General features: G+C 37.7%; 1 pseudogene; it reads left to right on the top strand.

The window, feature by feature from the left end:
- The first annotated feature begins 2,143 nt into the window (after positions 1-2,143).
- On the top strand, positions 2,144-2,504 carry LOC134372759 (large ribosomal subunit protein eL31-like; annotated as a pseudogene).
- Positions 2,505-10,260: the final 7,756 nt, after the last annotated feature.

Raw genomic sequence — 10,260 nt, 5'->3', positions numbered from 1 at the left:
CATCATCGCCACTGCTCTGAACCCCACAGGTTGCCAGGACTCTGTGGGCCATATCAGACTGCAGAGGACACCAGCGAGCATTTCACCCACTACCAAACCAGTGGCTGGCAACAGGCACAGACCTCAGTGGAGGTGGGGGAGGGGAGCCAGTAAAACACTGGCCAATGGCTCTCTGTCTTTTGAGTAAATATTTTATTCTGAGGCCCTGAAGGCTTTATCCTGGCCACAAAGATCACAGAAAACTCCCTATTCTAAGCTCCCTCCTTGGTTTTTGCCTGCTTTTGAATGCGAGTGGGGCAGGGAGGGTTCTGGAGGGCTCTACAAAGGGTTTCAAATTACTTCACTAATTTTACATTTAAAACACTAAGGGGGCTGACCAGTCAGCTCAGTTGGGTAGAGCACAGTGTTATAACACCAAAGTCAAGGGCCAAGCTCAACCCTGTTGACAGTGAATTAAATTTGAGTTTCTAAGGGAACCTATGTCTGATTAATTTGGGTATCATCCCAAAGCATGCAGTACTTATGGAAAGCACTCAGGAGATGTTTGTTGAAAATGGAAATGAGGGTTTGCAATAAGTGCTATGGGACTCAGAGTAGAGAAAAATCACTGCTATAACACCTGTGTGCTACACATTCTGGGTTTTTCCTCTCACCCCATGTCCATCATCTGTTCTTCCTCTGCCCTCTTGTGTGGCTTAGAAGGTTGATCTCCAAGGACTACCTGCCCTGTGCTTCCTTATCCTGTGGATTCCCACTGGGAATGGCCAAAAAGAAGCACTGCTCCTAGTATGGGATGGGGGATAGAGATGGGAATTTATTCCCCACCACCCTGCATGGTTTTGGCAGGGGCTGTGTTACTCTATGGCCAGAGCTACTGCCAGGTAGTCTCTCTTCCATGGCGCCAGCTGCCTGAGTTTCTGGTGACACTGCTCCCTTCCCTTGTCTCTTCAGGCCTACAGTGTCAATAGCTTTCAGCTGTAGTTAATTCCTGGGTATGTCACCAGACTTTGCTGGGCCCCTTAACCTCACACACATACTTCAAAAATAGTCCCTTTTTAAAATTCTTCAGTGAAACCCATAAGTGTGTCATCTATTTCTAGCCAGCACCCCGACGGATACATTATATTCATATTTTAGAAAGAAAGGGATAGTTCCACACTTGTCCCCAAGTAGTCTTAGTACTTGACCTGACCAAGTAGGTCAAGTTCACACAGTCCGAAATAACGTACAAAACAGCCTTTTACTTGTAGCAGTGAAGTTACAGGAGTGACTCCACTGTTTCTTCCATCAGTTTCTACTCCCCCAAATTCTCTCAGTGGGGCCAGGTCTCAACCTCTCCCTCCCCCAACCCCTTAGCAGAGAGGCCTCCTCCCCTATAGTTAGAGTGTCTCTCACTTTTAAGTTTCCCTTTCTCCTGACTCCAGAGACCCACTGCTTCTTCTGCCAATTGTCAGTCTTTTGACTTAGTCTGGTTCCTCCAAATGGGTTTGGGATTTCCGATCCTGGAGGTTCAAGATAAAAAGAGAAAAAAGAGGCCTTTAGTGGCCTGCCCTAGGTGTGGGATCTGTAAAATTATCAGATCATTCACAGGTAAGGTTAAACATCCTGTAGATGTTTCCTGCACTTGCTGGAACATTTGTTAAAAGTCTGGGTGTTTTCTGTAATGTTGGCCCGATATGTATCTGACTCTGAGAAAGGAAAGGTAGAAGGTGGAAAGGTGACCCCCATCCCACCACCTTAGAAACTACTTCTTTGAGGAAGCAGGACTTAAGCTTAGTTTTGAAGAAGACATAAGATTAAACAATGTATAAGAAGAAAGAGTATGTTTCAGAAAATGGGGAAGGATATGAGCAAAGACGATAGTAACGTGACATTTGGGAAGAAATGAGCACACCACTTTGGTTGATGTAAGCAAGTAGAGGGAGATCGGCTTGGAGATCTGAATCAGGAACTGACTTGGGAGGCCTTAAATGCCAAGGTAAGCGTTTTCAGGAGTCTTAAAAGTTCTTAGCAAGGCAGAATGCCAGAATTCACATATTAAATGGGTTGGAAAGGTAGAGAAAATGACAAGCTGGAAAAGAAATCAGGCTTTCTCTCTCCCACGATCCCTCCAGCTCTTCCTTTCCCACTCATGCATAGCAGAATGGCTCCCGAAAAGGAGGGTGGTGAGAAGAAGGGCCGTTCAGCCATCAACGAGCTGGTGACCTAAGAATACACCATCAACATTCACGAGCGCACCCACGGAGTGGGCTCAAGAAGCGTGCCCCTCGGGTGCTCAAAGAGATGTGGAAATTTGCCACGAAAGAGACGGAAATTCCAAATGTGCACATTGATATCAGGATCACCAAAGCTGTCTGGGCCAAAGGAATAAGGAATGTCCCATATGTATCCCTGTGTGGTTGTCCAGAAAACGTGATGAGGATGAAGATTCACCAAACAAGCTCTATACTTTAGATACCTATATGTCTGTTACCACTTTCAAAGTCTACAGTCATTGTGGATGAGAACTAACCACTGATTGTCAAATAAAGTTACAAAAAGGGAAGGAAATCGGATCCCCATACAGGCCATCTGCCAAAAAATAAATAAATCAATAAATAGGGAAGGGGAGGAAAGGGGAGGGAAAACAATTATCCAGATGTGAGATTGTAAAGGGCCATGTCAGGGTAGTGGTCCTTGGTAACATTATAAAGGAAGAAACTACACTTTGGTTATGGGCTAAACATGGTAAAAAAGGGAAAGTAGAAGATAAGGATGATAGATAGAGCGCAATGTTAAAACACCAAGGTCAAGAGTTCAGATCCCCATACAGGCCAACCATCAAAAAAAAAAAGATAAGGATGACTTCAAAGTTTTGAAATTGAGAGACTGAGAGAATGACTTCTTAGAGAGAAGTAGTTTTGGATGAAAGATTAGTTCAGTTTTAAGTATATTGCATTTAGTTGGCTACGGTGCCTCCTAGCAGAGGTGGAAATGGAGGCTTGAAACACAAACAGTGGGTTGAAAAGGTGATTATTTGAAGTTAAGAAAGTTAGAAGAGTGGGCAGTACCGCTGAGAAAGACTTCACTTAAATCAAGGGATCAGGAACTAAGTGTTGTCATTTGTGAGAGCATGGATGAACCTGGAGGACATTATATTAAGTGAACTAAGCCAGGCACAAAAAGACAAATGCTGCATGTTCTCACACGTGGAGGCTAAAAGAGTCAAACTCACAGAAGCAGAGAGTAGAATGGTAGTTATCAGAGGCTGGAGGGGTAGGAGTGGGGATGGAGACGGTTGGGGACATGTTGGTTGAAAGATACAAAATTTCGGTTAGACAGGAGGAATAAGTTCAAGAGATCTATTGTACAATACTATGACTATAGTTAATTAACAATGTATTGTTTACTTGAAAATTACTGACAAAACGTCAGATTGTACTTCATAAGCATGTATAATTACACTGTGTCAATTAAAATAAAATAAAATAAATCATTTTGTAAACAAAAAAAGAAAGAAAATTGCTGAAAGTAGATTTTCAGTGTTCTCATCATAAAAAAAAGTGAGGTAATGCATATGTTAATTAGCTCAATTTAGCCATTCCATAATGCATACATATTTCTAAACATCATGTTGTACACCGTAAACATATACAATTCTTATTTGCCAATTAAAGAAATACATTTTAAAAATAAAACAAAACAACAATAACAAACTAAGCCTTAGGACATGCTTACCTTTTTGGAGCTAGAAGAGCAAACAGAGCTGTGAAGGCATCAGTACAGAAACAATCTGAGAAATGGGCAAAGAAAAAGAGCAGAGAAATGAGATAGCATTTGAAAACCAAGGAATTTCCAGAAAGGGTGAGCTCCACATTTGAATTCTAACACATCGATTCAGCCTTTCCAAAATCATCCTTCAAGGCTTTGAAAATAAAATTAGAAAATAAACCAACAGAGCAGTGTGAAAAAGTTGTGTTAAGTTGGGAGCACCTTTCAAAAAAACTCACCTGGAAATGTCAATCTACAATATTGGACATTGATAAAATCCTGAAGCCATTGGAAGTTGTATCAGTTAAGATGTCTTTGGATGTAAATGACAGAAAACCCAATTCAAATTAGCTTAAACAATATAACAGGATGTTTGTTGGCTCTCTTTCCTCAAAAGACCACCAGCTGGGCAGGTTTTAGGGTTGGTTCAATCTGAGAAAAAAACATCCACAATTCTCTTGTTTCTTCCTTCCTCCAGCAGCCAGCTATACCTTCAGCCTGGTTTCTCTAAAGCTACATGTTCCCGTGTTTATATCTGGGACTACATCCTTCCCTGGGGAGAGGATGCCTCTCCCAAACTTGGCATTATTTGTGTCAGGGGAAGGCCATACGTAAGCTGATTGGTTTAAGCACTCATCACTGAACCAATCACTACCCCCATACATTGAAATTAACCTGAGTGGCCCTAAATCAATCAGGGCTGGCTTCTAGATGTGGGTGTGTGGTCCATCTCATTCAACTGCCAGACTGGTACATAATGGGAAAAGGCTTAAATGAATGTTGGAAAGATAAGTAGAATTCACAGAGGGATACTGAAAACATACATTAGGATGTGATTGGGCAAGTCAAAATATCAGGGGCTTAAACAAAGTAGAAGTTCTCTCTCCCAGAAGTCTTGGAATTTTGCAGTACAAAGATTGGCATGGTAGCTCTGCTCCATAAAGTCATTGGGGCCTAGGAGTCTCCTTTTCGCTCACCACCCTGCCGACATTCCTAGGGAGCAGCCCTAATTCTCATCATCCAAGGGAGGATCTCTGCTCCAAGCGACAGCATGGAGGAAGTGACGAAGAAGTAGGAGCACAGGGGCACATTCAAAGGAAGGTTCCTAGTAGCTGTCACACATCTTCTCATGGCCACATCCACCTGACAAGTAAGCTATGAAATAAACTTTATTCTGGGGTGGCCATTTTCCTGGGTAAATATTCTATTACTATGGAATGAGGGGGAAATAAATATTGGGAGACAACTGGCACTTTTTGCTACTCTGAAGAAATAAGATCTGTTAGAGTTGACTGAATGATCTCAAGCTAAGTGACATAATTGGTATATTACTTGGGAAAGTAGTTATCCATTTACAATAGGGCAAACAGGACAGCAGTATGATGAGAGAAAAATCTCAATTCAGAGAAATAAAATAATGAAAAGGGAGCAATAAATTATGAGTTAAAAGAACTGTGTTTACATCCCATTTCTGCCACCTAATAGTTGGGCACTCTTTAACAATTTGCATAACCTCAATAAGCCTGTGATCTATCTTTAAAATGGAAAGAGTGTCATCTACTCCACAGAGCTGGGAAAAGATTAACTAAGATAACACTTGTTAAGTGCTTTGTAAGCAATGATGCTTGTACAGACAAAAGTTATTATTATTAATAATAACAAAGCTTATAATAATGTGGTAAATATTTTAGAAACACATTTATTGAGTTAAAAGAGAGATGTGAGACTTTCATTACCTTTTTAAGATCATTTGTTTAACACAATTGATATTTGTGGTTAACTGAACTGAAAAATGCTCACTACTTTTTTTCTTATTGGTCAGGTCTCATTTGTCAAATCATGTATCCAGAAAATAATTGAGCAAATATTCTCACTGTGTTACAACAAACTCATAAACACAAAGCCAAAAATTTCAGATTAAAAAATTCTAGTTATATTATTTATAGCATTAATTTCTACAGTAAAATTAATTTCTCAAAATTCTAATAAATTATATAAATGGAGTCCCAAATTTCACATATATTCTCTTTTGCATGAAGAATAGGAATTAGTTAAAAAGAAAATGTCTCATTTACTTCGTAAAATGCATTTTACTAATGACAGTGGGAAGAGCAATGGGTCTGGCTGACTGCGGAAGGCCTTGTTTCTGTTATACAATGGCCTCAACGCGGGGTGATGTCTTGGTCTGCAAGGCAGCTATAAGAGGCTGTTTATATACTCATACAGGGAGATCAGTTAAGTAGTGTATAGAGAAAATGGGAGCCAAATTTCTCACTATCAGAGAAGGGAATTAACAATACAGAAAGGGAAGACCAAACCTGGAAGCAGTGATCTCCTAGTAGCAAAAAGCACACAGCACCCAAGTGAGGGCTTCTGAATACAATTCTCCTCTAAAAGGATCCAGAAATCCTTGAAGAAATGGTAGATTTTAGGGCTAGGACAGGGAAAGTACAAAATGTTCCTGGAACATCTTGTTGAGCGTGAAAGTAAAAAAGTACTGAAAGAATGATGAGGTCATGTTAGAAGGACAATAGCCAGTTTGAAAGGCTCCCATTAGCTAAATCTGGGACAATGTGAACATCAGTATAAATAATGATAGCAACAGATTATCACCCACTGAATAGAATAGGAATCCATGAGTTCATCCTGATATAAATATTGTGGATAAATAAATAAATGAGGGAGAAGGGAAAGCCTTACCTTACAATAGAATGCCAACAAATAAATGTAGAAAGAATGATGGAATTAGAATAACATTTGTCAACCATTATTGTAATAATTGATTCAGGCAAGAACTGACAATGGATGCTGAAGCTAGTGGGAGAAAATGTGATGAGGAACAGAATATTTACATAATATTAAAGTAGTTCTCCACAAAATACTTATTAACAACCTTTAAATTAATAAGTACAAATATTTATTAATTTTACAGTGAAAAAAATTGACAAGACACCATCTTAACCAAATGATGAAATCCACCACTGATAGAAATAGGACAAATTAACATCATTGCCTCCTGATGATGCATTGAGAACATAGTATCACTTCTGTGGTACTCCTCCAAAAAAAAAAAAAATGAACCACCTGAATGTAATCATGAGGAACATAAGGCAAACTCAAAAGGAAATCCTAGTACTTGGCCTATTCTCTTTAAAACTATCAACATTATGAAAGACATGGAAAAACTGAGAAATCTCCAAGTTGAGGTAGATTAAAGAGACATGGCAATTAAATATAATATACGATCTTCTATCGGTTCCCAGATCAGAAAGGAAATGGTGATTGTGAAGCACATTATTGGGGCAATCGGTTAAATGTGAATGAAGTCTGTGAATTGGATGGTAGTATTGTATCAATTTTAATTTCTTGACATTAATAGTTTTAATGGTTTTTTATATGTAAAATGCATATAATATATATATAATGTGCATATAATATATACATAATATGTTAACATATATTTGATATATATAAATATAGAGAGAGAACATGAGAAATATGGTAAAATTTTAACAATTGATAAGAGAATCTGGATAAAGAATAAAAAAAAGTCCTTTGCATTATTCTTGCAATTTTCTGTAAGGTTGAAATTACTTCAAAAGAGTTACTTTTTAAAAGCATAATGCATACTATAAAATATATTACATTTCAGTTAATTGAAAGTTTTAGCGCTTCTAGAAAGATGACAGTGACAGCATGGTTTTTTGATAGCCTCAAATTTCTACATATAAACAGAGAAACTAGAAAACAAAATTCAAATTCATGGATAACGTTTACAACAAAACACGATGGCAAGGCATCCTTACAAACCACAACATATAAGCCGGTTAGAGATAATCAACAGCCACAAGACCTGTGTAATGTTGGAGTCTGTGTCAGAGAAAGGAATGGGAATCAATAAGACATTTGATGGCCCTGAAAACAGGAGAGTGCCAAAGAGCAACAGGTCTTCACTGGAAAGCACAGTAGGTCAATCTGTGAGTGGCAACTGAAACTGGGGAGGGTTTTGTCCATTTCAATAGCAGATGAGTGCAAGGGGACCCAGTAAGAGTTAAAGGGGGGGAATACCCTAGCCCTTATGAATTCCCAATACTGACTGGCCAAATCTTACTTCCAGGACACAGCTCTGAGAGAAACTGCTGGGTGTGGGATCAAAATTGGTCAGGGTAGGGTCAACACGGATAAAGTAAACAGAAGATTCAGACAAAATGTGAGTGAAGAGAACAGAGCCAGGAAACAAAAGCAAACAGTTATATATTTTATTTTATTTTTATTTTTTTAAATCAGTTTATTCATATTCTATTATGACACCTTGACACTTACTGAGCTGCAAACTATTTACTTTTTATTTTTATTTTTTTTTGTGACCGGTAAGGGGATCGTAACCCTTGGCTTGGTGTTGCCCACACCGCGCTCAGCCAGTGAGCGCACCAGCCATCCCTATATAGGATCTGAACCCGCAGCCTCGGTGCTTCCAGCACCGCACTCTCCCGAGTGAGCCACGGGGTGGGCCCAACTGTTATATAGTTTAAACTTTACACAAAAGCAAAGAAGTAACTCAGTGATATTAGAAAAGCTATCTGAACCAACTCTTCTTCTAAAAGTTCAGGAAAACTAATTTTACTTAAGAGCAAGCAATAGAAAAGTTTTGAGATCAAATTCTAAATTTAGGATAAGAATAAAATTTACTTTAAGAAGAAGAAAAAAGAAGACTAATATCCCTACCAAAAAAATGAAAGTACACCATAAAGACATTCAAGAGGCAGATCAAAACTATATATAGTATAATTTCAAAATGAGCTAAAATTTTAAAGAAAATAACACAAAACATGAAAAAAATCCACATAAGTCAGAATTTTAAAAACTCAGTAGTTAGGTGATAGAACTCAAGGAGAACTTGAAGAGAAAAATAGTGTTATTTTATAGATATGAAACTAGCAGGAAAAACAGCAAAATGCACACATACATAATACCTTAAGAGAAATAGAAGATGAAAGTAGAAAATTTTTTAAACTGAAAAATAAATTAATATTAAAAAAAAGAAAGAAGAAAGAAAAAGTAGCCAAAATTGAAGACAGGCAAAGAAGATGCAACACGCAGACTATGAGATTTCCTAAAAAAGCAAACCAATGGAGGGAACAAAACAAATACTAAATACTGTAATTCAAGAAAAGTTTTCTGATATAAAAAAGGCTTGAAATTACATATTGAAAAAGCCCTACAAGTATCTGAGAATATTAATTAGAACAACCAGCATATTTAGTAGAATATTAAGACATATTCTATTAAAATTACTGGACTTTAAAGAAAAGAAATCCTTTGGGCATCTAGGCAGAAGGAGTATGTGAATTATAAAGGAAGGACAGTTAGATTATCATCAGATGTTTCAACCGCAGCATGTTATGACAGAAGAAAACTGAGTAGAGTCTGTTTTTAAGAAACCCAGGAAAATAAAATATTAGCCAAACAGTTTATATCATGCAAAACTGACATTCAAGTATAAAGGGCACAAACAAATTGTTATTGGGAAAACTTGGAGCATATTATCCCCGTGTGCCCTTCCCAAGAAATCCTCTAGAGAGCAAGTTTCAGACAATCAAAATGACTAGAGAGGTATTAACATAAGAACCAGGTGGGGGTGGTCATTAAATACATAGTTTCTTGAAGAAGACAAAATGAAATTTAAAAGAAAGGAAGATTAGAATATAATGGCTATAAGATCTGACATAGATAAAACAACCATTCAAATATAGGGGCAGAACAGGAAAAATGTGCATCAGTTAAATTTTTAATTGTTTTCAGTAATTGATGGTGATAGTATTAGTAATATTAATTGTCAGTAGTAATATTATGTTTTTATTCTGAGACTATTGTTGGTGTTATATGGGAAAAAGTAAATAAAAATTATGAAATATTCTAATTCTATCATCCCCTGTTACCTTGAGAACTAGGGTTCTTGATGTAGAGGAAAGGAGATACAGATGTAATATAGAAGAGGTTAACTAAAAATCTTGTAGTTCTGAATTTAAAATGGAAATACTAGAATGAACTCATAATGCGTTATACTCTGTCCACTGAATAGGCTTTGAATCGGTGACTATGTTGTCACTGTCTCTTGAAATATCATTTTCCATTAAAAGAAACCAAGGTTTCTTGATGACTGATTCCAGAATCCTAGGTTTGGGGGGAGAAAATGTTCAAGATGAGCCTGGAACATCTTGAACATCTTTCTTATATAGCAAGAAAGCCTATCAAAGACTATTATGGTCATGTACAAGGAGCCAGTTTGAAGAGGTACCCATGGACAAAGATGGGACAGTTGGAATCATTCGTAAGGATACGAATTACAATGGACCAAACTGTCAGGTATGTGAATTCGTTTTAACATTAAAAAACCTCATTGTTACCAGCCAGCTGCCAAAAAAAACCCCCAAAATTAAAAAAATTAAAAAACCTCATTGATAATCTTCTAAAGGTGACAGGGAATTAATTCACTGTATCAAAAACTGG

Source organism: Cynocephalus volans, chromosome 3 (genome assembly GCF_027409185.1).
Source record: "Cynocephalus volans isolate mCynVol1 chromosome 3, mCynVol1.pri, whole genome shotgun sequence".
In the NCBI taxonomy this organism is placed as follows: Eukaryota; Metazoa; Chordata; class Mammalia; order Dermoptera; family Cynocephalidae; genus Cynocephalus; species Cynocephalus volans.
Note: the sequence above shows the minus strand (reverse complement) of the source record. Positions and strands in the feature narration are given on the sequence as shown.